The sequence below is a fragment of the Choloepus didactylus genome, chromosome 2, assembly GCF_015220235.1.
Source record: "Choloepus didactylus isolate mChoDid1 chromosome 2, mChoDid1.pri, whole genome shotgun sequence".
Taxonomy (NCBI): domain Eukaryota; kingdom Metazoa; phylum Chordata; class Mammalia; order Pilosa; family Megalonychidae; genus Choloepus; species Choloepus didactylus.
In genome coordinates, this window is record NC_051308.1 from 35917228 (window position 1) to 35943140 (window position 25913).

The following is a 25913-nucleotide window of genomic DNA, read 5'->3' on the forward strand; positions in this document are numbered from 1 at the left end:
TTATTGAAGGGGGAATGATAACCCAATAAGAACAGATAAACTATCGTGGGTAAATTAACACTGTGGGAATGCTCAGGAGTGACTATGGTTTGTTAATTTCTGGTGGGTATGGTAGAAACAAGTTCACAGAAATGTTGCTATATTAGGTTACTTTCTTGGGTAGAGTAGGAACAGGTTGGAAGTAAAGTAGTTATTTTAGGTTAATTGTCTTTTTCTTACTCCCTTGTTACGGTTTCTTTGTAATTTTTTTATTGTATTTTTTAAAAAATTTTTTAATACTTGATTTTTTAAAAAAGTTAATTAAAAAGAAGAAAAAACAATGAAAAAAATATGCAGAGACCCCCCCCCCCCCCACTGAGGAGCTGATGGAGAATGCAGGGGTGTTGGGCTTCCCCACCTCGATGGTTGCTGATATGCTCACAGACATAGGGGACTGGTGGTTTGATGGGCTGACCTCTGTACCACGGGACTTGCCCTTGGCAAGACTGTTGCTGCAAAGGAGAGGCTAGACCTGCCTATAATTGTGCCTAAGAGCCTCCTCCCGAATACGTCTTTGTTGCTCAGATGTGGCCTTCTCTCTCAAGCTAAGCCAACTTGGCAGGTGAAATCACTGCCCTCCCCCCTATGTGGGATCTGGCACCCCGGGGAAGTAAATCTCCTTGGCAATGTGGACTATGACTCCCAGGGAGGAATCTAGACCCGGCATTGTGGGATGGAGAACATCTTCTTGACCAAAAGGGGGATGTGAAAGGAAATGAAATAAGCTTCAGTGGCAGAGAGATTCCAAAAGGAGCTGAGAGGTCACTCTGGTGAGCACTCCTGTGCACAATATAGACAACCCTTTTTTAGGTTCTAATAAATTGAATAGCTAGCAGTAAATACTTGAAACTATCAAACTGCAACCCAGAACCCATGAATCTTAAAGACTATTGTATAAAAATGTAGCTTATGAGGGGTGACAGTGAGATTGGCAAAGCCATAGGGACCACACTCCCCTTTGCCCAGTGTATGGGTGGATGAGTAGAAAAATGGGAGCAAAAAAAAAAAAAAAAAAAGGCACCCAATGTTCTTTTCTACTTTAATTGTTCTTTTTTACTTTAATTTTTATTATTATTTTTTTGTGTGTGTGGTAGTGAAAATGCTCAAAAATTAATTTTGGTGATGAATGCCCAAGTATATAATGGTACTGTGAACAACTGAATGTATGCTTTGTATGACTGAGTGGTAGTCAATATATCTCAGTAAAGTTGAATTTAAAAAAAAAAAGCTCATGTCTCAAACCTTGCCCAGTGCCTTCTTTAGTCCTTTGGCCGCAAAATCCCCTTGGGCTGTGGCAACCCCCTATTGTTTTCTTCTCTTTATTTTATTACTCATTGCCTATACACTAAAGGGAGTGTCAGTCACAAGATTTTCACAATCACATGGTCACACAATAAAAGCTGTATAGTTATACAATCATCTTCAAGAATCAAGGCTACTGGGTTGCAGTATTTCCTTCTAGCTATTCCAATACACTAAAAACTAAAAAGGGATATCTATTTAATGCATAAGGATAACCTCCAGAATGACTTCTTGACTCTATTTGAAATCTCTCAGCCACTGAATCTTTATTTTGTTTCATTTCTCTGCCCCCTTTTGGTCAAGAAAGCTTTCTCAATCCCATGATGCTGTGTCCAGGCTCATTCCTGGGAGTCATGTCCCACTATGCCAGGGAGATTTACACCCCTGGAGTCATGTCCCATGTAGGGGGAAGAGTAATGAGTTTATTTGCAGGGTTGGCTTAGAGAGAGAGGCCACATTTTGCAACAAAAGCAATTCTCTGGGGGTGACTCTTAGCATAATTATAAGTAGGCTTAGTTTCTCCTTTGCAGAAATAAATTTTGTAAGAACAAGCCCCAAGATCAAGGGCTTGGCTTATTAAATTGGGAGTCCCTAATGCTTGAGATAATATCAGAAATTCCCCAGGTGGGGAAGAGTAATATTTCCACATTTTTCCTTTATCCCTCAAGAGAACTTTACAAATTCTTTTTTGTTTTCTGCACAAAATACTCAGGGATGTATTGGGATATTACATTAACCTGTACAGAGTAACAGGATCTCATTCCCTATTCTAGGTTCCATGTAATTATGTTGTTTAAATAAACTGACCACATAGTTTAAATTAGATAGTATACTACAGAAAATTTAAATCTTGTACCAAATAAACATCATTTCCTATGGTCTCACACAGAAGTCAAAGTTTTAAAATATAGTCAATATCATCCTTTACTCTCCCTCATTTTTGAAAGAAAGTCTCACTGGATACAAAATTCTTGGTTTGGAATTGTTTCCTCTGAGCACTTTAAGTATTTCAACCCACTGCCATCTTGTCTTCATGGTTTCTGATGAGAAATTGGCACTTAATCTAATAGGTACTCCCTTGTACATAACACTTTGCTTTTCTCTTGCAGCTATCAAAACTCTCTCGTCCTTTGAGTTTGACAGTTTGACCAGTTTGTGTCGGGGTGTATGTTTTTTCAATTTTATCTTATTTGGTGTTCTCAGGGCTTTCTGGATGCCCATATTTATGTCTTTTGCTAAGTTTGGGAAGTTTTCTGTCATTATTTCTTTGAATACTCCTTCTGACCCTTTCTCACTTTCTTCTCCTCTGGGACTCCCATAATGCATGTATTGGACCCTTCATGGTGTCTCACAGGTCTCTTAGGTTATTTTTTACTTTTTCTAATTCTTTTTTTCTTTCTGCTACTTAGCCTGACTCATTTCAATTGTGTTGTCTTTGAATTCATTGATTCTTTCTTCTGCCAGCTCCAATCTGCTTTTGAAACCCTCCTGGAAATTTTTCATTTCAGTTATTGTGGTCTCCAACACCAGTAGTTCTGTTTGCTTCCTTTTAAAATTTTCTGTCTCATCATTATTCCTTGGTCAGGAATCAGGAAGAAGTTCAGCTCATTAACAGTAGTAGGTTCGGCATCACTCCCTGCCATCTATAGGGGTTGGGCAGTGGTAGATAGAGTATGAGCCACAGCCAATTTACAGCATGAAGAAAATTATTCCACAAGTCAAACCCCGACCCACATAGCATCAGGATCAAAAGTGATTCTGATTCAAGACCAACTAGAGACTCCTATGGAGTCTTTTACAGAAATTATGGTCCTGGATAACATGTCTCATATATAACTGTTCCATTATTTCCAGGTTCCATTCAAATGTGACACAATGGTTTGGAGTCATAAAGTGTAAGCAACAAGAATAAGAATTATTCTGCAGCTTCAAAAAGAATAAAACCCACAAAATTACAACTTTTACAACTTACAGCATTTCTAATGTCTTTATTGTTCCATACTCATTGTCTTGTACCCACTGTAGAGGGAACAGGGCAATCCTGGATTCCAAGAGTATTTTAGGGCATTAGTATTGGAAGCAGATGCAGCAAAAGCACATCAGAGTCAGATTGGGACGTGAGGGCAGGGTCAAAGAGCAAAGCCAATTTGTCAAGCGTCAGAACAAAAGATGCTAAAGGCTGAGAGCGATGAATTCCAGAATGGAAGCATGAAATGGAAAACAAGAATCAAGAACTGATAGAAGAAAATGAGATGACAAGAGGTGCAGACTGACTGACTTATGAATCTAACTGATGGGGTCTAAACTACCTGATTCAGACTCTAGAAAGTAAGAGGCCAGGGTAGAAGGGATTCTAAAGAGATGTAGGCCCGCCTTCCTGCTCAGGTTCTGAGCTTCTTGAAGGCATTGTTGGCTCTGAAGGAAGTAACTCACTCTCAAGTGTCTTTGTCTTTTCACAGCATTTAGCCTAGTGAAGCTTATGCTGGATTTCTGGACAGTGGTTGGACTACCTGGGCCACTCACTCTTACCCTGGGTTGATGTGTGTTCCAGTTTGCTAAAGCTGCTGGATTGCAGTATACCAGAAATGGGTTGTTTTTTCAATGGGGATTTATTAGGTTGCAAATTTCAGTTCTAAGGCCATGGAAGTGTCCAAATTAAGGCATCAAGGGGAAGATACCTTATCTGAGGAAAGGTAGCTGGCATTCAGGGTCCCTCCATCACATAGAAGGCACATGGCGACAACTGCTGATCTCCTGGCTTCTGGTTTCAAAAATGGCTCTCTCAGCTGCTGTGGGTCCTCCTTGCTTCTCCTGGGGGCAAACTCTGGATTACATCTCTTAGCTTCTTTGAGCTCTCTCCAAAATGTCTCTGCCTTTTATCCTCTCATAGAGGACTCTGACAAGGAGATTAAGACCCTCCTTGAATGGGTGGGGGTCACATCTCCATGGAAACAACCTAATCAAAAGTCCTCATCACAGTAGGTCTGCCCCCATAAGAATGGATTAAAAGAACATGGCCTTTTGTGGGGTACATAACAGCTCCAAACTAGCACAGGATGGAAGAGGAAATGAAGAAAGAGTGGCACCTTTCCCCCTCTGTCCACAAAAAGCTCTAGTCTGTTTTCCTCTCTACTTCTTGCTTCCTTTATTACTCTCTCCCCAATCTATCACTGCGATCACTTTAATGCCTCTTAAATAATATGGTTTCTTCCTCTCTGCCTCCAGATCTTATAAACTATACACTAGTCTACCCTTTTTAATTTAATTGAGTAACCCAAGTCAGGGTAAACAGTTTCTGTTACCAATACTTGAGAACATTGCTAGACTGTGAGCTTATAGAAGAACTAGGTTGAGAGGTTTATTAAGATAGTTCACTGAGGTTCTTTAATAACAGGGAACAAGGAGGAATGAAAAACAGGTATTTATGGGAGCAAATCAATTAGTGAACTGAAAACTACATTGACCCTTTCAAGTCACAATGATGTCTTTTGCTGCTCTAAATTAGTGGTTTGCAAATCATCAGTGCTTATTAAAAACACAGATACTTGGGTACTTTCTCTGGACATTTGGATTCAGTGGATGGGGTGTGCGTCCAGGGTACCCACATTAACAAGTCCCCCAGGTAATTCTCAGGATCCAGCCGGTTTGGAAAACTCTGTCTTCAGACATATATTGCTGAATAGTGCCCACAGGATCTGATGGTTACATTGTTTTGTTTCATACAAAATTTTTTCCTATAAAAAGTTATTGAATCAACATTAAAGAAAAATTTAAAAACATAAATGACTACTTCTAATTCTGCCATTCTAATACAGTAGTTTCACCTCTCTGCTTTTCTTTGTGTACAGCACTCACATTTTATAGACTTATAAAAATACACAGAATTTTTTTTTAACATTACACAGCAGAAACATCTTTTCCTTGTGTTATATAAAGTTGGTAATTGTAATGTTAAATGTCTAATTTACCTATCCATTTAGCCAATTATCAGTTGGTTGTTTCTAATTTTTTATTTACATTATAGATGATATAATAAACATTTTTGTAAATAGTTTTCATGTTTTTAATATTTTTAAGGATTGTTTCTCAAGAATGATAATGAATCAATGAGTTTGAATATTTTAAGGTCAAAGTGATTAATTTTGGAGCATAGAATACTTCCTCATTAGTAGAAATCAGTTAACCAGTTTCTTGTTTCAAATGCCTGCAAACCTTCTATAATATATCTCCCCACTTCTTTCTGTATAAAAGTGTCTTTTCCTTTATTTGTATAATGACTGTTGAGTGGGCATTTCCTCTGTGCCAGTTACTGTTGTAGTCACCAGGCAGTGGGGAGCTCACAGTGGAGGAAGACAGAAAGCAAATGATTATACAAATACAGAGACAAGGGAATTTCTGATGGCAATGAGTGTTTTGAAGCAAAACACAAGGTGATGACATAGAATGTGACAGGATGCATGGGAAGGGTAATTCAGATTGAGTGGTCTAAGAGGGTGGCACTGAGGAGGTGAGGTTTAGTGGAGACCTAAATGACCAGAGGGACTAATCAAGTGAAGGACCCAGTCAAGAGAAGCCTAGGCAGAGGTAACTGCAAATTCAAAGGCCCTGAGGCCAGAATGAGCTTGGTGCTCCTGAAAAAAAGCCAGTGTCTGGATTATAGTGAGAGGGAGAGTAATAGGTATTACTTAGGTCATATAGGGTCTGCTAGGACATGGGAGGGAGAATGAATTTTATTCTAAGTTCTCCAGGAAGCTATTGTTGTCTTTTAAGCAGGAAGTCACATGTCTGATTTGAAAAGGTTATAAAGGCTGCAGTATGAAGTATGATTTAGGAGGGGATTAGATTAATGTGGATAAACTAGTCAGGAGGCTATTTTAACAATTCAGGGGAGAGATGATATTGGTTTTGACTAGGATGGTTGTAGTGAAGATATAAATAAATAAATAAAGGATGTATTTCAGAGATAGAACTAAAAGGATCTTTGATAGACTGAAATGGTAAATGAGCAAAAGAGAAGAATCAAAGTTTTTGAGTTATAGGATGAATGATGGAACCACTTAACAGCAGGGAGGCACAGGTTTCAAGCGAAATCAAGATTTGTGTTTTGGCCATGTTAATTTTAAAATGTTTGTGGACTCAGGATTTGAAATTAGAGGAGGAAAGAAAAATGGATTCATTAATTCATTCAGTAAAATTGTATTGGGCATCTTAGATGTGCTAGGTACTATTCTTGGCTCTTGGTAAACAGCAGTGAACAAAACATACAAAATACAGTCTAGTTAGTGTAAATAAAAAATACATATATGATATATAAGACGGTGATAAGTGCTGTGAAGAAAAATAAAGCAGGATTGGGGGATAGAGAGTGACAGGGAGAGCTATTTATACAGGGCAGTCAGGCATGGCCTGTCTGATGACGCCTTGAGGATATATGGCGGAAGGTCATTGAAGGCAAAGGAACAATAACTCACGGGCTCTGAGACAATGGTGTTGCTTGATGTGTTCAAAGAATATCCTAGAGGACAGTGTGGCTGGATCCTAGTGAATGAGGAGGATTATTGTAGAAGATATGTTCATAGGGTGTGTGTGTGTGTGTGTGTGTGTATAATGTGTTTGTGTGTGAGAGAGATTAAAAGAGAGAGTGTGGGTGTGTGAATGTGGGGGAGAGGATTGGGGCAGATCTCATGGAGTCTTGTGGATCACATAGTGTAGATCATATATTGTAAATGGGGAGAATAGTAGAGGAGCCAGGGTGGCAGCAGGGAGAACAGATAGAGGTTCCTGCATCAGGGGAGAGTTGATGGTCACTTGGACCAGAGTGGTAAAGGGAAAGGTTGTAAGACAAGATCATATTCTGGGTATTCTTCAAATGTAGATGAAAATACAGCAAATATAAAGATCAAAGATGACTCCATGATCTGAATAAATGAAGGATGGAGTTAACATTTCCCTAGATTGTGAAGGCTGGGAAGAATGGGTTTAGAGTGAGGAGGATCAAGAGTTCTGTTTTGGACATGTTTCCTTTTTATCTTTTTAAACTTTTTATTGTAGTAAAATATATACAACTCAAATTTTCCCATTTTAACAACTTTAAGTTTCCATTTTAAATCAACTTTATAGAGATATAATTTTCATGCAATAGAATGCACACATTTTAATTATACAGTTTGATGAGTGTTCTAGTTTGCTAATGCTGCTGTAATGCAAAACACCAGAAATGGATTGGCTTTTATAAAAGGGGGCTTATTTGGTTACACAGTTACAGTCTTAAGGCCATAAAGTGTCCAAGGTAATGCATCAACAATTGGGTACCTTCACTTGAGGATGGCCAATGGTGTCCGGAAAACTCTGTCAGCTGGGAAGGCACATGGCTGGCGTCTGCTCTGGAGTTCTGGTTTCAAAATGGCTTCCTCCCAGGATGTTCCTCTCTAGTCTACAGTTCCTTAAAAATGTCACTATTAGTTGCTCTTGGGGTGTTTTTCCTCTCTTAGCTTCTCAAGAACAAAAGTCTGCTTTCAATGGCCATCTTCAAACTGTCTCTCATCTGCAGTCCTCTCTCAGCTTCTGTGCGTTCTTCAAAGTGTCCCTCTTGGCTGTGGCAAGCTCGCTTCTTCTGTCTGAACTTATATAGTGCTCCAGTAATTTAATTCAGACCCACCCTGAATGGGTGGAGCTACACCTCCATGGAAATTATCCAACCAAAGGTCTTGTCCACAATTGATTGAATCACATCTCCATGGAAACACCCAAGGATTCCAAAATCTAATCAACACTAATATGTCTGCCCACACAAGATTGTGTCAAAGATAATGGTGTTTTGGGGGATATAATACATCGAACTGTCACACTGAGTTTTGTCAAATGTTATATACTCAAGCAACCATCACTCAAATAAAAATATAGAACATTTTCATCACCCCAAAAGGTTCCCTTGTGCCCCTTCCCAATCAATCCCCACTCTCAAATGACTTACCCCAGACAATATGCATTCTAACACTATAAATTGGATTTTTTTTGTCCTAGGGATTCCTGTAAATGGAATCATAAGCACTTTGGAAAGGAAGATGAATTCGAGACATGGCCAATGTCTTTTTTTGATAATGAGAAAAATCTCAAGTCCTGTCCTCCTGAGATTTTGGGTTTATTCATAGAGAGGTATGCCCCCATTTCTCCTTTCTTACAATTTTGAAAATCACTACTTTTCTCTATTCTCTGCAGCCAATAAGATTTTATTGCGCATCATTTTTGGAATTTTTTACAATAAAAAATGTATTTTTTTCTTTTTCCAGTATAAAATAACATTATAGAATGATTTCAACTTACATTAGTTCCTTCCCCAGCTTCCTAGAAGTCCAAGAATCACTTGTCTGTTCTAATAATCATATAGAAAGTTGGTGGCTAACCATAGGTATTGATCTGCTAAAGAACATTCTGGGAAAAAGTAATGTGATGTTTTGCCTCATCCTGCCCCACTTTAAGTGCTTGGCCTTTTATGGATACCAACATTTAATGATCACAGACCACAGCAATTACACACGTCTTTGTTTTATATCCTTGGCTTCCTGATATTATTTTTAATAGTTCTTCATAATCGTATAATGGTTTCATTTATAAGGTCATTGGGATCCAGGAAATAATGAGCGTTCAAATAGGCTAGTCAGAGACTTCAAATAGTGGCATGGGTAGGACATTCCCCAGATGGGCTGTTAAGGGTAGTGTTGGAGGATTCAGATTTCACATAGAAGAATTTTAAAAAGTATCATATAACAGCTTCAAAAGGATAAGATATAAGTATTAGAATCTATCGTGTCCTAATAGCACATTTAAAATTTGCCAGTAGGATAGACAAATGCAGAGCATACATCTATGGAAGAGGGTTAGTTTGTCAAAATGAAGGAAGCAGTTTATTTAAGGAGCTACTTCCTCCTTTTCTTCTCCTCCTCCTCTTTATGTAATTATAATTACAATGGTAATTGCAAAGATGATTTTGTACTTGGTCTTCATTTTCAGCCTAAATTTTCACAGCTGTTTCACTAATACTCTTAAAGAGCAGATATCAGGGAATAGAAGGAATTAAAAAAAAAGTTGAGAAATAAAAATACAAAGAAAAATAGAGGCTAAGCATTGCACCCATTTTCCTAGTTACTCTAAAATCTCTCCATGTGTTGAGCCACCAGCAGGAAGCTGGATGGCATTGCTGTGGCTGTTGATGATTATGTTATGCCTTGTTTCCTTTGTGAGAGTATACAGGAAAATTTTTTCCCTGGTTTCAACAGGGGATGATTGTTCTTTTCCTGCAAAACTAATTGCTTTTAATTGTCTGAGAGCACTGTGGATAATGTAACTGTTTTCTTTGCCCTGGAATCTCTAAGGTTCAGAGTCAGATTTAGGGCTCACATCTCTACCAGTGAATAAGCTTTCATAAGTTTCATTTTGCTCCTAGCTTCATTTTACTTTCCCTACTCTATATACTCTTCATTTTGATGTCCTCACTTGGTTTTATTTTAACTTTATTATGGTATGTTGTAGAGTTATTGAGTTGCCTTATATCCTCTTTGGAAAAGATGACATATAAATAACTAGTAGTTAAAACTTGAGGGGATACATACAATGTAATATTGAGCTGCTACAAGAAGGAGTGAAGCTGTGAGATGAATGGGCATAGAGGGCAGTATGTTGAGTGAAATAAACCAAAAAAGAAAAGAAAAATATTACAATGCCTCATTAATATGGACTAACTGCAATGTACAAACTCTGAGATTTGAGTCTGAGAGCCTAGTTTATCAGGGGAAGGCTTATGATAAAGTTTCCTAGATTGTAAGCTCTTAACAGAAGTTACATCTATTCATTTAGAATATTTCTAAATTCTGAGATGATGAGCTGTTTGTGTATAACCTGAACTTTGAGTATCTGTGTGACACCTGAGACTCAAGCCAGAGTCCAGCAGCTATGAATGTCAGCATTACCCCATATAGCAAGTGTTATAGAATCTGAAAAAAGAGATCAGACTTCAATTAGAGATATGAATGAAATGAACTTGGTTAGGACTATGGTAAATCAGACTAAAAGGTAAAGGATGACATTGATGGTGTTTTTAAAACTTCAACTTCTGTGTGAGAGCAAAGGAAGAGATGTTTATTAGGTGCAAAATCTATATTTTTTTGTAACACAGTATATAATTTAACTTGTATGGTCAGTTTATTCAAACAACATAATTTCATGGATTGTTGAATAGGGGGTGAAATTGGTTGCTTTGTACAGGTTAGTGTGAAACCCCATTATATCCCAGAGTTATTTGGGCAGAGAATAAAAATGTATTTGCAACGCCCCCTTGAGGGACTGGGGGAAAATCTGGAAATATTAAATTTCCCCACGTGGGAAATTAATGATATTTTCACAAGCATTGGAGCTACCAATTTTTAAGGCTGACCCCTCAATCTTGGAGCTTGCCCTTATGAAATTTGTTATGGCAAAGGAGAGGCTAAGCCTACTTAAAATTGTGCCTAAGAGTCACCCCCGGAGAAACTCTTTTGTTGCTCAGATGTGGCCTCACTCTCTAAGCCAACTCTGCAGATAAACACGCTGCCCTTCCCCCTATGTGGGACATGAGTCCCAGGGGTGGAAATCTCCCTGGCAATGTGGGACTTGACTCACGGGGATGAGCTTGGCCCTAACATCATGGGATTGAGAAAGCCTTCTTGGACCAAAAGGGGAAAGAGAAATGAAACAAAATAAAGCTTCAGTGGCTGAGAGATCTCAAATTGAGTCAAGAGATCATTCTGGAGGTTATTCTTATGCATTATAGAGAGATCCCTTTTTAGTTATTAGTATATTGGAATAGCTAGAAGGAAATAACTGAAACTTGTACTGAAACCCAGTAGCCTTGATTCTTGAAGAAGATTGTATAACTATATAGCTTACACTATGTGACCGTGTGATTGTGAAAATTTTGTGTCTCCCACTCCCTTTATCCAGTATGAACAGATGAGTAGAAAAATGGGAACAAAAATTAAATGTATAATAGGGGGCTGGTGGGTGTTCTAGTTTGCTAATGCTGCTGTTATGCAAAATACCAGAAATGGATTGGCTTTTATAAAGGGGGTTTATTTGGTTACAAAGTTACAGTCTGAAGGCCATGAAAAATGTCCAAATGAAGGCATCAACACAAGTATACCTTCACTGAAGGAAGGCCAATGGCATCTGGAAAACCTCTGTTAGCTGGGAAGGCACATGGTTGGCGTCTGCTGATCCCAGGTTGTGTTCCAGCTCCACCATCAGCTCCTGTGTGTTCTTCAATGTGTCTCTCTTGGCACCTCCTTCTGCCTGTGAACACTTTTATAAGACTCCAGTGATTCAATTAAGGCCCACCCTGAATGGGTGGGGTAACACCTCCATGGAAATTATCCAATCAAAGTTCTTGCCCACAGTTGATTGAGCCACATCTCCATGGAAACACTCAACCAAAGGATTCCAACCTAATCAACACTAATATGTCTGCCCTGACAAGATTGCATCAAAGAACATGGTGTTTTGGGGGACATAATACATCCAGACTGGCACAGGGGATTTGGGATGTTTTGGGTGTTCTTTTATTCTTTAACTTTCATTCTTATTCTTTTTTGGGTATGGTAATGAAAATGTTCAAAATTTGATTGTAGTGATAAATGCACAACTATATAATGGTACTGTGAACAATTGATTGTACACCATGGATGATTGTATGGTATATGAATATATCTCAAATAAAATTGAATTAAAAAAAATCCAACAGGAATTTTTTAATTTGAGGGGGAGCAACTCTTTGGCAGTAATGGACTTTGAACAATTAAATATGTAGTTTTGCAGTTTGAGTTTTTATTGGAGACAGTGTAATGAAGTATTTTAATGCACAGTTTATGGAGTATGGCTGCTGGGGTTCAAATCTTCATTCAGCTACTTACTCCCTATTTGATCTAAGGTGAATAACTTAATTTTTCTGTGCCTCAGTTTCCTTAACTACAAAATAGGAATAATAAAGAGAACTACCTCATAGAATTATTGTGAAAATTACATGAGATAGCATATATAAAGTGCTCAGAACCTGTGTGGCACGCAGTTTAAGCTGAACATTGTTAGCTATTAGGATTTATAAACAAGGTTTTCAAACTTTGCTTCTAGGGCAAGAGTTCAGATTCTTTCTAGTTTTCTGCTTAAACAGATCCATTTCATATTTCATTTAGTTTGCATTACTATAGGAAACCCATTTGTTTGGTTTCATCTTTTACCTTCTCTGAGTTTGGGATGTTGTTGGCTTTTAGTCACAGCATAGTTAGTATATATATATATATATATTTTTTTATTAAATTCAGTTTTGTTGAAATACATTCACACACCATACAATCATCCATGGTATACAATCCACTGTCCACAGTATAACATAGTTATGCGTTCATCACCACTATCTATCTCTGAACATTTTCCTTACATCAGAAAGAACCAGAACAAGAATAAAAAATAAAAGTGAAAAAAGAACACCCAAATCATCCCCCCATCCCACTCCATTTGCCCTTTAGTTTTTATCCCCATTTTTCTACTCATCCATACACTAGATAAAGGGGTGTGATCCACAAGGTCTTCACAATCACACTGTCACCCCTTGTAATCTACATTATTATATAATTGTCTTCAGGAGTCCAGACTGCTGGATTGGAGTTTGGTAGTTTCAGGTATTTACTTCTAGCTATTCCAATACATTAAAACCTAAGACGTGTTATCTATATAGTGCATAAGAATGTCCACCAGAGTGACCTCTCGACTCCATTTGAAATCTCTCAGCCACTGAAACTATTTCGTCTCATTTTGCATCCCCCTTTTGGTCAAGAAGATACTCTCAGTCCCACGATGCCGGGTCCACATTCATCCCCGGGAGTCATATTCTGCATTGCCAGGGAGATTTACAACCCTGGGAGTCAAGTCCCACGTAGGGGGGAGGGCAGTGAGTTCACCTGTCGAGATGGCTCAGTTAGAGAGAGAGGGCCACATCTGAGCAACAAAGAGGTACTCAGGGGGAGACTCTTAGGCACAATTACATGCAACTTTAGACTCTCCTTTGCAGTAATGAGCTTCATAAGGGCAAGTCCCATGATCGAGGGCTCAGCACATCAAACCGCCAGTCCCAGTGTTTGTGACAACATCAACACCAGTCCAGGTGAGGATGTCCAACACATCCGCACCTTCCCCCAGATCCTCGGGGCTGGGGAGGGGGAGGCTGTAAATATATTTTTTTTATTATCTGCCCAAATTACTCTGGGATGTGTCACTATTTCTCTCCAGCCTATACTAACCTACCGTATCTCACTTCCCATTCAAAGTTCCAAGAAATTGTGGTGTTTGAACAAATCGACTGTAGAGTTGTACCATTTAGAAAATTTAGATCCTGTACCAAATAGATATCTCTTCCCTTGGTCTCATGTGGAAGTTGAAGTTTTAAAACACAATCAGTTTCAATCTTTACCCTTTGGCTTGGCTTGTCCTGATCTTAACCAGACCTGCTTCATTCATATCACTAATTGAAGTCTGGGCTCTTTTTCAGCTTTTTTTTTTTTTTTTTGACAGTGGCTGTATGCACTAATACTGACATTCATATCTGCCGAGCTCTAGCTCTGAGTTTCAGGTGTCTCAGAGATATGCATTGTTCCAGAGACTAATCAGGTTATACGCTACGGGATCAGCATCTCAAAGTTTAGAGATAGGCATTACAATTCAGGGATAGAGTTAACTGCTGTAAGAGCTTACAATCTAGGGACTACTACAATTATTATGTCCACGTTAGGCTATGTTCTAAGATTCAATTCTGAGTTTACACATTGTAGTTAGTTCATATTGGTGAGGCATCATCCCTCTCACCATGTTTTCTCCGACACTTTTACTCCTATATATATATTTTCCTACAATTTTATAGAGTTATATTCACATACCATACATTTATCCACAGTGTACAATCAGTTGTTCATGGTATCATCATAAAGATGTACATTTATCACCACAATCAGCACTTGAACATATTGATTACTACAAGAAAAATTGTTTTTTTTTTTTAGCAATATGAAAAAAATGATAAAAAGGAAAATAACGTCATGCAAAACAATATACTAGTAAGGACAGCAAATAACACCACATAGTTAATATATTGGTTATCTATTGTTGTGTAACAAATTAACAAGTTGCTCCACAGTTTGAGAGATTAAAGCAGCACATGTTTATTTTGTCACAGTTTCTTTGGGTCAGGAATGGAAACAGCTTGGCTGGGTCCTCTTCTTGAGGATTTCTCACAAGGCTACAATCAAGGGCTCACCTGAAGGCTCAACTGGGAAAGGATCCTCTTCCAGGCTCACTCCCATGTTTGTTGGCAGGATTCAGTTCCTCAAGGATTGTTTGACTGAATGCCTTGGTTCCTCACTGGCTGTTGGCCTGAGGCCTCTCTCAATTCCTTGCCACTTGGGCCTTTCCACCTTGGCGGGACAAGAGAGATATTCTACCAGCAAGGCAAAAGTCACGACCTTTCATACCCTAATCAGGGAAGCAACATCCATTACCTTTGCTGTAGTCTTTTGGTTAGAAGCAAGGCACTAGGTCCAGCTCATATTCAAGGGGACAGGATTACTCAAGGTTGTGAGTACCAGCAGGCAGGGAACGCTGGGAGCTGTGCCAGAAGCTTTCTATCAGAGTCAGTATAGACCGTGGAGTATGACAACTTGTCTTAGGGCATCTGATTGATATAGTTCAACCGTCTTGTTTTACAGATGAGGAAAGTAAGTGAGGTGTAATGACTGTAGGTGTGTCGCTTTAGAGCAGGCAGTGAGCTAGTGTCAGGGTCAAGACAAGAACCCAATTCTCTTTTCCAAGTACCATGCTGTCTGAATGATTTAACATAGCTACCAAGTAAACAGGAACCACTATAGGTTAATAGTTAAGCACATCCACAAAGCTTATGGACTCCTTTGCAGAGACAGAAAAATACCAAGATAAGAAGATTCAGATAGTGTTTAAGATTTTGGCAGGCAAAGATTTTAACTGGCAGAAGATTGTAAAAGCTCTTGCTTCCTGCACATGATATGATACATTGATTTTTTTTTTAATTAGAAAATCAAATTCAGAAGGAGGCATAGAATTGCAGAGGCTGGAAAACAAAGTACAGAAGCAAAAGGGAATTAAGTGTCAGACTAACAATTTACAGAGTATTAGTAATGTTCTCCAGACTCGTCCATAAATGAATTCAGCTTCTTGATTAGAGTTATAACCGATGAAAATGGAGTCCGGGAACCGGTACTGTGTGAATGTTGTACAGCACACAGCACATTAGCAGAAATTGTTATGATGAGTTTGAGTGGTTTTGCCTCAAATAAGATGGGAAAAAAAGAAATGCTGTTAGGATATACTAAAGAAGCTAATTGTGGCTGCTCTAATTGGTTTACAAAATACAAAATAACTTCAGTTGTGGCCTCTAAGCAGATTGCCAGGAAACAACAGCAACTGACATTATGGGGGTTGGAAGGAGTGGGCAGGAAGCAATGGTGTGCTTCATTTTCAGCAAAGGCAGCAGGGAGCTTGTGAAGTAGAAAGTTAAGCTTCTGTTGAATAAGGACTAACGGTGGCTCTGGCTACCAAAGGCATTTTTGGTAAAAAGGACTTCTTACAGCACAGTTGTGGTCAAGTCATTCCCCTCTACCAACATGTCAGTGACCCCCTGTTATCTTCACAAACGAGACCATGCCCTTCAACGTTGTTCAAAATTGGATGCTCCTATCAGTCTCATCTCTCTCACTGTACTCAAAGTGAATCCTTTCTTCCATTCCAATCAGGTTATTCAGTGTGTTTGTCTTGATACTGTTCCCTCATTCCATCTGGATCTTATTCCTTTTTCAGGACCAGATAAAATCTGTTCTTCTCTGCGAAGCCTTCTCATACTGTTCCACTGTATTATTCAACAAAAGCCTAGCTCTGTGCTAAGTGCTTTATAAATATTAACTCATTTAATCCTTACAATAGCTTTCAGTGTTAGGTACTATTATTACTGTCAAAGGAAGACTCAGAGACAGAAGCATCTAGAAAAGGAAAGAAAAATTTACTTGCAAATAGTGTAGGTGAGTCAGACTTCAGAAGATCTGGTTTAACAAAAACAAGGATTTAAAGGGATAAAACCTACAAAATCACCAAGATTACAAGTTTACATTATCTGTTCATGGTGGAAAAGCAACAACCTTCTCATATGATTATCATATTCACAAAGGTCATGACATATTTCAGGCATCAACAAAACAAAAATAAGAGATAAAATTGTTTTTTAGGAAGTTTATGGGGAATGTTCAAGGTTTTATTATTTTGAAGACCAGAATCAGGGTGACTTATTTTTGTTTTACCTAAGATTCAAAGTGGTGTGTTTGTTTGTTTTTTCCCCTGACTGTGGACTGTAAAGTGCTTAGAAATTTTGGAAGCAAGGCAAACACAGGTTTTGCTTCTATGTTATCCTTCCACCCCTACCTTGGCTACTCACCAATAAGGAATCTGAAGCCAAGAGAGGTAAAGAAACTTTGTTAGGGTCATGGGACTGATAGATGGCAGAACCAGGATTTGAATACAGGCAGTGTGGTCCACTGCACAATGGATTATTATAGTATCCATTCTGTAGGGATACCTTCTTTCTCAGAAATTTAGTAGCTAATTAATGCCTGCCCAATTCATTTATCATTTAATGATGTGTGGCCCTATACTGCTACTCAATTTTGCAATATATGATTATATTATTTTTCTACTGGATGAAGACTCCTTAAAACCTGAGATTTTATGCTGGCAACTAGTATAGCAGTAAATATGCAGTTGTTGCTCTATAAATATTCATGGAATGGATGAATGGCCTTCAGGTCCATTTCCGTCTATACTAGATGGTGGAGAACTACTCTTATTCATCAGCTCTCAATCAAACTCGTGGTTAGTAGAGATACTTGCAGCATTATCCTTGACCAAAAGCAAAATACTGAAAATTGAAATTGAAGTTTCTGTTAGAATCCACAAAGACCTGGTATAAGTTGAGGAATGTCAAAGCCTAAGTTATTTTTCTCCTTTTTGCATTTAAACAATTCCTAGGCCTTCTGAAATGTTATTGAAGGTGGGAATTTAATGTGAAAGCAAAGGGATACTGCCATTTAAGGACATGGTTCCTTGCCTGTCCCCCAGCAGTGACCAAGAAAAAATATGTTAATCCTCCCAAGCTATCACCTCCTATAAAACAAGGTTAAGAATCCATCAGTATAATTATCTCCCTAAAGAGTCAAGGAGATAAATGTCAGAAATAAGCTTTTCATGTGAAATTAATAAACTTTTGCTAAAAAGCCATCAACATGCTACTTTTTCTTTTCTAGTGAAAAATAATGTGTTCTTAGCAGTATCTAGACCTCATTGCTGACCTGGCATTCATTGTTAGTGGGTTATTTTATGACGACATTGTAAACTCTTGTAATAAATCATTCCCGTCACAAAGCTTGACCCATCATTATACCACAGAGGTATATCTGACAGTATCACCTTCATCTCTGTAACTTAAAAAACTGATAATCTAAGTTCCTCTCAGAATTTACATAGTGGGAGTAATCTTTGCTATGCAAAATATTGGCCTCAAATTGCATACTTTTGAAGCCATTCTTTGGATGTAGAGAGTTTCTCAACATTATTTTAACATACCGGAATACTGTACTCCTTTTCTAGTTGGATACCAAGAAATCAGTAGAAATCCCTTTTTTAGGTAAAGAAAACCATACTGATTTTTCTGTCTCTGTCTGAAGAACTCCTAGTAGCATGCCACCTTAAATCTTTTTTTGGAATAAGGTGGTTCTAAACAAACACACAAAACAAGTAAATAAGCAAACTAAGTATGGCTCAAGAATGAACTCTTCAAGGAATCCACAGGAACACTTAACATTCTATTTTTGAGCAAGCCAAGAGCAGTGGTATTAGAAGCCAATGAAAAGATTTAGTGCTAGGCTTAGGCAGTTATTGAAATTGTTATATGTTTTTCCACTTATGATTGGGTTTTGGCCCCTATTTTTCTGCATCTTTCTCTTTCTCTTCAGGAACCATTTCATTTTTCCCTTAGCATGATCAGAAATACTCCCAAATGTTCTCAGAACTAAAGGTCTTTTGAGGTAGGGTTTATTGGCTGCCCTGAGCCTCAGCTTATAGAGTCCCTATTCTGTGCTAAATTGTATCACTGGCAATTTGAGTATGGCTCAAGCTGCACCTTGGAAAGGGCCTGAGGACCACATGATGCAGGGCAATGAGCTGCCACCAGCAAAGTTACGTGGAGTCACCCAGCAGGGTACCCTGGCCATTTTGATTTCCTATCCCGTGCTCGTCTCCTTGTCCCCCATTTCTGAAAGGGCCATATTTTGAAGCAGTCAGACTCCACCAGATTGTGCTTGTCAGTATAGGGACTATCTTGGCATCATTGGTCACTATTGCCTATTACAGTGCCTGCAACTTGTAGGAGCTGAATAAATATTTATTGAATGAATAAACGACAATTCAGAATGCTACTTGTTGGCTATAATGATAAATTGAATATAACTATTTCATTCCCATTTGCTGTCTGTGTCATTTTACCTCTACCCGTTTGTCTGTTTGTCTGCCCCTTTCCTATGACCTTGGTTAGAAGGGTAGAGAGCGTCATAGTTGTAGCTCTTTCGTAACAAAGAGCAAAATGTTTGTCAAGACAGAGAAGAATTAGGGGCGCAATAAGACAATTGTTCTGTCTATGTGATAGAGATAAGGTTCCTATGAGACAAACCCCTGGTATGACAAGTCCACGGTCTCAGCAGTTATTGCCTCTTAGAATCCTTCAAGAGAGTTTAGCCCCTAAAGAGACCTGCTGTGCCTTCTGGATGAGGAAAGCTTTGCTCTTTGGTGAGACCCAGTCCTGGCACCAGTAATCTGCCCCCTCCCCTACTTTTACAATCTCTGAATAATCAAGTAATGTCTATTGTTGTCACTGATTGCTTCAGATTAATAGATTCAGATACAATCCCAATTTTAGCAACATTGATAATAGTATCCACCTCATAGAATTTTTGTGAGGATTAGAATTCATATACATAAACACTTATAACAGTGCCTGGCACATAAAAAGAGTTATGTGAGTTTGCTATTATTATTTTATTCCAACTTATAATTGGCTGTAGCAATCAATGCTTTTACTGAATTCTTCCCAGCAGAATAGAATATCATGCATTCAGGGCATAAGTGGGTCTTTTCAACAAATATTCACTGACCATTTACTATGTGTTAGGCACTTACTGGACACTGGGTACATAAGGTGAGTGTGGCAGATACTGTTTTTACAAGAACACTGTTATCCTTTCCATCTTCTAGTAACAGACCCAGACCTGGCCAATCAGAGTTCCCAGTGACTCAGCCCTGGCCAGAAGAGCCTGTTCCTTGGTTCAGGGAATGACACATGCCTCAAACAAGGTGAATCAGCCTTTCCCAGGACTCTTCTGCTGGAGCCAGTAGGGAAGAGTTATTTGAATCCCAAAGTTGGAAAGAGGAGAACTATGGTCCTTGCTAGGTGGATAAAGCCTGTCTGTAGTAGGAGAGAATAAGATAAACTCACTGAGAAAATTAGAGCTGGGAAGGGAGAGAGGAAAGAGCTGATGACTCCAGTCATGGCTGACATCTACTCCATTCATGGGCTAGCAGAAACCAATAAATGCCCATTTGTGTTTAAACTGGTTCGAGTTGGAGAGCCACTCATTTGTAACTAGAGGAGTCATGATTAATGGGGGATTAAGACAGACATGGTCTCAGCTTTAACAGAGCTTGCAGTCTAGTGGGATAGTTCTAGCAAAAGGAATAAAGTATGCTAAATGCTATGAAGGGGTGGTACAGTGTGCTACAGGAGCTCACAGCACGGGGAGCAACCTGGTTTACAAGGTCAGGGAATGTTTTACAGAGCTACAACCTAAAGGATGAATAGCAATTGGGCAAGTGAAAAGGGAAAGGTAGTGTGAAGTCTCAGTGGAGAGCCAGAAAGATAAAGTAGAGGAAAAGACTTCAGTTTTATATGGAGACGCCATTAAAAAATGTATAGTCCATGTCAAATTACTTGGTCTTATGCTAAAAGCAATGCAAAGCCATTAAAGCACGCTTTTATCAGGAAGGTGATAATGATCAGACTTCTATTCTAGAAGGGGCAATCTGGCTGCTGTGTGGAGGGAGGATTGGAAGGGAATAAAATTAGAGACAGAGAGGCTATTGCAGTAAACTAAGAGAGTGAGGCTAGTTGCCTTAATTGAAGTAGCAGGAATGGAGTTGGAGAAAAGTGAATAAAATCAAGAAACATTTGGAAGGTGAAATTGACGTACCTTGGTGATTGACCAGTGTTCCTTCCCTCCCACAAATCCAATAATATGTTCAAACAGTTTTTATTTGTTTGTTTCATTTCTGCTCCCTTTATCATTTTGGTTATTGGCTTTGAGGTGCTGTATGAGTTCTGTTCCATCTTCATTATCAAAGGATTTTTTTTTAGTGAGGCTAGATGGCTTTCTTACTTTATTGATTCATTTATTCATTCTTGTTTCAGATTAGCTTTTATTTTATTGTCAGCCACGTGCCAGTGAGAGAGGTGTTCCGGAAGCCATTGGCCTTTCTTCAGTGAATATATCCTATTGTTGATGCTTTAGTTTGGAAGCTATTACAGTCTTCCAACAGTTAATTTGTAACCAAATAAATCCCCTTTATAAAAGCCAATCCATTTCTGGTATTTTGCTTTAACGGCGGTATTAGCAAACTAGAACAGTTGTCATATGGGTGGGGGATTAAATTTGGATTATGTTATCCAGGAGGCTACAATTTGGACTAATGGTAGAAAATACAGAGAGGAGGGTAGTAATTCAAGATAAGGAAGACCTTTTTTTATGGTAAAAGCTGTTTGGAAAGGGCATGGGTTGGCCCAGGGGATGCTGCATTCTCTGCCCCTGAAAGGTTAGTGGTTGTGTTAACTAACTTCTAAGGTCCTTCCCAGACCTATGATAATATCTCAAGGTCAAAGAATCATTCAGAGCTGGGAAGGACTATAAATATGATTAAAAACACCTTCCTTATTTTTTATAGACAAAAAAATGTAGGACAAGCTGATCAGTACCCAAGCAAGTTCTTAAACCAAACTTTCTAACTCCCCACCTAGCATTCCTTTTGGTATTCCACACTAGCTTTTTATTGTCCAATTTACTTTTGTTGTTTTAATACCCTAACATATTTGAACATTTAGGATAATAGTTTCTCCATGAAATGGAAGTAATTTTATATACTGTGACTTTGTGCTTGTAAGCAATAAAGGCTTTTCCAGAATATATATACTTCTTGTAGCCCCTCAGTGCTCTGGTGTTAAATGGACAGCCAGTTTGCTGTCCTTGGGCCATGAGTGGCACTGTCTGCCTAGCAGCCATTCCATGACTGCTTATCTTTTGCTTTGTGATGCAGTGTGAATTTTGAGGGCTACATTCTGTGTTTTGTGGCTTATGTTTGAAAAGTCGGCCTCTCATTTGTGCCATGAAGTGAACTGTGATATATGAACCTCAGTTTGGGATATCTAAGGCTTTACAGCAAATCGTATGTCCCCCCGTGTGGACATTTGTGTGGTCACAGAGTCTTTGGGTTATCTGTTCTCATTAATCATGAATTCTGAGCTGCACCATTGCAGTCTAAGAATGTCTCCATCCTCCCCAAACTACAAAGCTTGGTCTGGTCCAGGAGCCCAATAATCATGGTTAAGAATCAGCCAGAAGACAAGGATCTATGCAAGCAGAGAAAATGTTAAGGAGCATGCTGTTGCCAGAAATCCAGGCAGGCAAGTCACAAATTGGGCAGGTAAAATGTTCCAAATCCAGGAAGACGGGGAGGTCAGGCCAAGTTCGTGAGCACTGAGAACACTGTGATTAGAACGTCTTTCAGAGGCACTTTGGGAATCTAGGAGTGCATGGGCATTAGTTGAAAAGTCACTGTGATTACACCTGATGGGAGAGAGAAACAGATTATTGGTAAGGACAGCTGACCTAATTAGAAAATACCTCTGAGAATATTATGTTATACTTCCCTAATTAATCATCTAAGTAAAAAACTATATGGTGATAATTATAATACTTTGCAATTATAGAGCACTCCTTCCACAATGCCAATTAATTCACTCCCTCAAACTTCTATTGAGGAAAACAATTTTATTCCTGGGAGCAAGGTAGAGGGCAGTTATGATTATGAATTCCCATGATTCAGTTTTAGAAACTGATGTGGCAAACTTTGAAACAACTTTTTATACCTGACTGTCAAAAAACAAGACACAGCCCCCTAAAATCAAGATCCTGTTTTTTTCTTCTTGCTCTTTCTATATAGGCTTTCTTTTTGTTGTTGTTGTTGTTGGACAAGGGTCAGGAGGTTATGGTAGAGAATATTTGATGAGTAACATCAAATGATGTAGTGACTAAGTATCAATTTCTTCATGGGCAAGATGGGTGACCACAGATGAAATGCTCTGTAACCTATGACAGGCCCCTGAGTCATGTAGTTTGAAATGACAGGCTACTATTAAAGTAAATCACACAGTGATGAAAGGAGACCAAAAAAGAATTACCGTCCACCTTCTTTATAAACCTTTTCATTTTCTTAGCTTAGCCCATTTTATTTTTAAGATATATAATTGTTCTTCTTGATCCAATCAAGTGTGGGTTTCTTTTCTTACATATTTTCACAATACTTGAATATAACTTCATCCTAGGAGCCTTCCTGATTATCTTTGAAATGAGAGAGGGGGAAAAAACAAGAAAATTAAAAAAAAATCTAAGGCTGAAAAAATTTTTTAGAGGTTATTTAATTTAACTCTCTTGAGCAACAGCTTCACTTGAAGCCTAGATTACTTCAGGAAACTGAATTTTCTTAAAGATTCTCAGGGAAGAACTCATTACCATCTGTAGTGGTTTGAAACTGTATGTACCCCAGGAAAACATGTTCTTAAATTTAATCCATTCCTGTGGGTGTGAACTTATTGTATATAGGACCTTATGGTGAGGCTACTTCAGTTAAGTTGTGATCCACTTCAATCAGGATGGGTCCTAATCCTATTACTGTAGTCCTTTATAAGAGAATTAAATTCAGACACAGAGAAAGAAAGCCACAGGAAGTAAGCTGAAACAGAACCCAGAAAAGAAGGAAGAGCTCAGGAAAGGCTGCCATATGCCTTACCATGTGACAGAGGAACCAAGGATCGCTGGTAGCCAGCCCCGGCATGCCAGAGTCTGGAAAGAAAGCGTTGCCTTGATGACCCCTTGATTGGGACATTTTCCTGGCCTCAAAACTGTGAGCAGATAAACTCCCATCATTTAACCCAAACCATCGCATGGTATTTGCTTGAGCAGCCTAGGAAACGAAACCAGATTTTGGTACCAGGAGAGTGGAGTGCTGCTATTGCAAATAATGAAAAAATGTAGAAATGGCTTTGGAATTGGGTAATGAGTAGAGGCTGTAAGAATTGTGAGGTGCTTGATAGAAAAGGCTTTGAATAGGTTGCTTTGAAGAGACTGTTGGTAGAAATATGGATGCTAAATGTACTTCTGATGAGGCCTTAGACAGAAATGATGAATGTTCATTGGAAACTGGAGGAAAAGTGATCCTTATTTTAAGGTGGTAGAGAACTTTGTGAAATTGAGTTCTGATGTCAGAAGGAAGGCAGAACTTGAAAGTGATGAACTTGGATACTTAGCTGAGTTTTCCAAGCTAAATGTGAAAAAGTGTGGACTGGTTTCTCCTTGCAGCATATAGTAAAATGAAAGAGGAAAGAAATAAGCTGAGAACAGAACTCCTAGGCACAAAGAGACCAGAAACTGATAGTTCAGAAAATTCTGAGTTTCTGCAAATTGAGTTCCCAGAGAATAGTGCTCCATGTGAAGGTTTAACTGAATATGGAACCAGCCGGCAATTTCTGTGCAAGTCAGGATAGGAGGTGCAGTTATCCAGGAAAGATCTGTGAAAGTCCTACTCTCTGATGGTGTGGACCCCTGTGAAGCACATACGAGGCTGACAAGTTTTTTTGCATAATTTGTATGAATGAAACACCTGCCAATCTGGACTAAAAGGGAGAGAGAAGGAACAAATCGAAGAAAAAATTACTTCAAGGGAAGAATCATAAAGCTGAGGTCTGGACCAAAAATATCTTCTTGGTCCAAGAGAGCATACCCACCCATGTGTGTGGAAAAGGTGAGACTGCCCAGTGCTTGGAGAAGATGGGTGTTCAGCCTCATTGTTCGGGAAGAGTGCTGTTGCCCCAGTGTTAGAGAGGGTGGAGCCTGTGCCCTGGTGTTCACAGAAAGCCTGGCTGCCATCCGGATGCTTGGAGTGGGTACAGCCTTCATGAAGTTTGGGGAGAGCATGGCTGCCTGGCAAGTACTTAGCAGGGGCAGGGCTGCCACTTCTTCAGACCTGGAGGACAAAACATCATTCCACAGATGACTCTCAGAACTTGAAATCTAATGGAGTATACCCTGATGGGTTTCTGAATTGTTTAGAATCCTTTCCGTTTCTCCCTATGGGAATGTGAATGTTTATCCTATTCCTATCCTCCATCATATATAAAAAGCAAATAACTTGTTTTCTAGGTTTCATAGGCCTACAGATTGAGGGGAATTGTGCCCAAAGACAGACCTCATCCATATCCAATTTTGATGAGACTTTGTACTAAACATTGTTTCTGAATGTTTCTGGAATCCTTCTGTCAATTTTAGCTTGAGATCTGAAATGGGATTAACCTCCTAAGGGCTTGGAGACTTTTAATTGTGACACAGGGACCAGAGGTCAATTCCCTGTAGTTTTACTACTGTAGTAATGGTCAGTAAGACTTGATAAGGTTCTTTCTATTTACATTCTAAAGCAGAATTTCCTTGATGGCTCTTCCAGCATAAGTCTCTGGGTTGCAGATCATATAGAGTCTGTCAGAATTTTGGGAAAGGCAGCCTAGATCTGTGAATGATGGAATGGGATATAAGCAATTGGTTCCTTACAATAATTAGAAATTTCACATTGTAACAGGTTGGAGTCCAGTGAATAGAGAAATAATAAGCCTCATGTGTCTTCTCATTATGAGTTTATAGAGGTTTAGCTGATGTTTTCCCAATGGGCTAGATCTTAGGACCATCAAGGCTAAGAGAAGAATCCCAGGCCAGGGTAGAGAGAGGGATTCAAATAATTTTAACTAATTTAAGTTTTAAGATACCATTTGTTCTTTCTACTTTTCCTGACAATTGAGGATGGTAGGGACAGTGAAGCTTTCGGTGATGGGTAAGAGTTTGCAAAGTTCCTTGATTACAGTTCCAGTAAATTGGAAGACTGTATCACTTGTGAGAATAGCAGGAATTCCCCAGGTGAGGAAAACAAAAGTCTAAAAGTTTTTTAGCTACTGTGAGGGCTATAGACTTGTAACGAGAAGGAGGCCGCTATCTATCCAGAAAATGGAAATAAGATAACAAGAACAAATTCGTATCCCATAGAACAGGGTAGCTGTA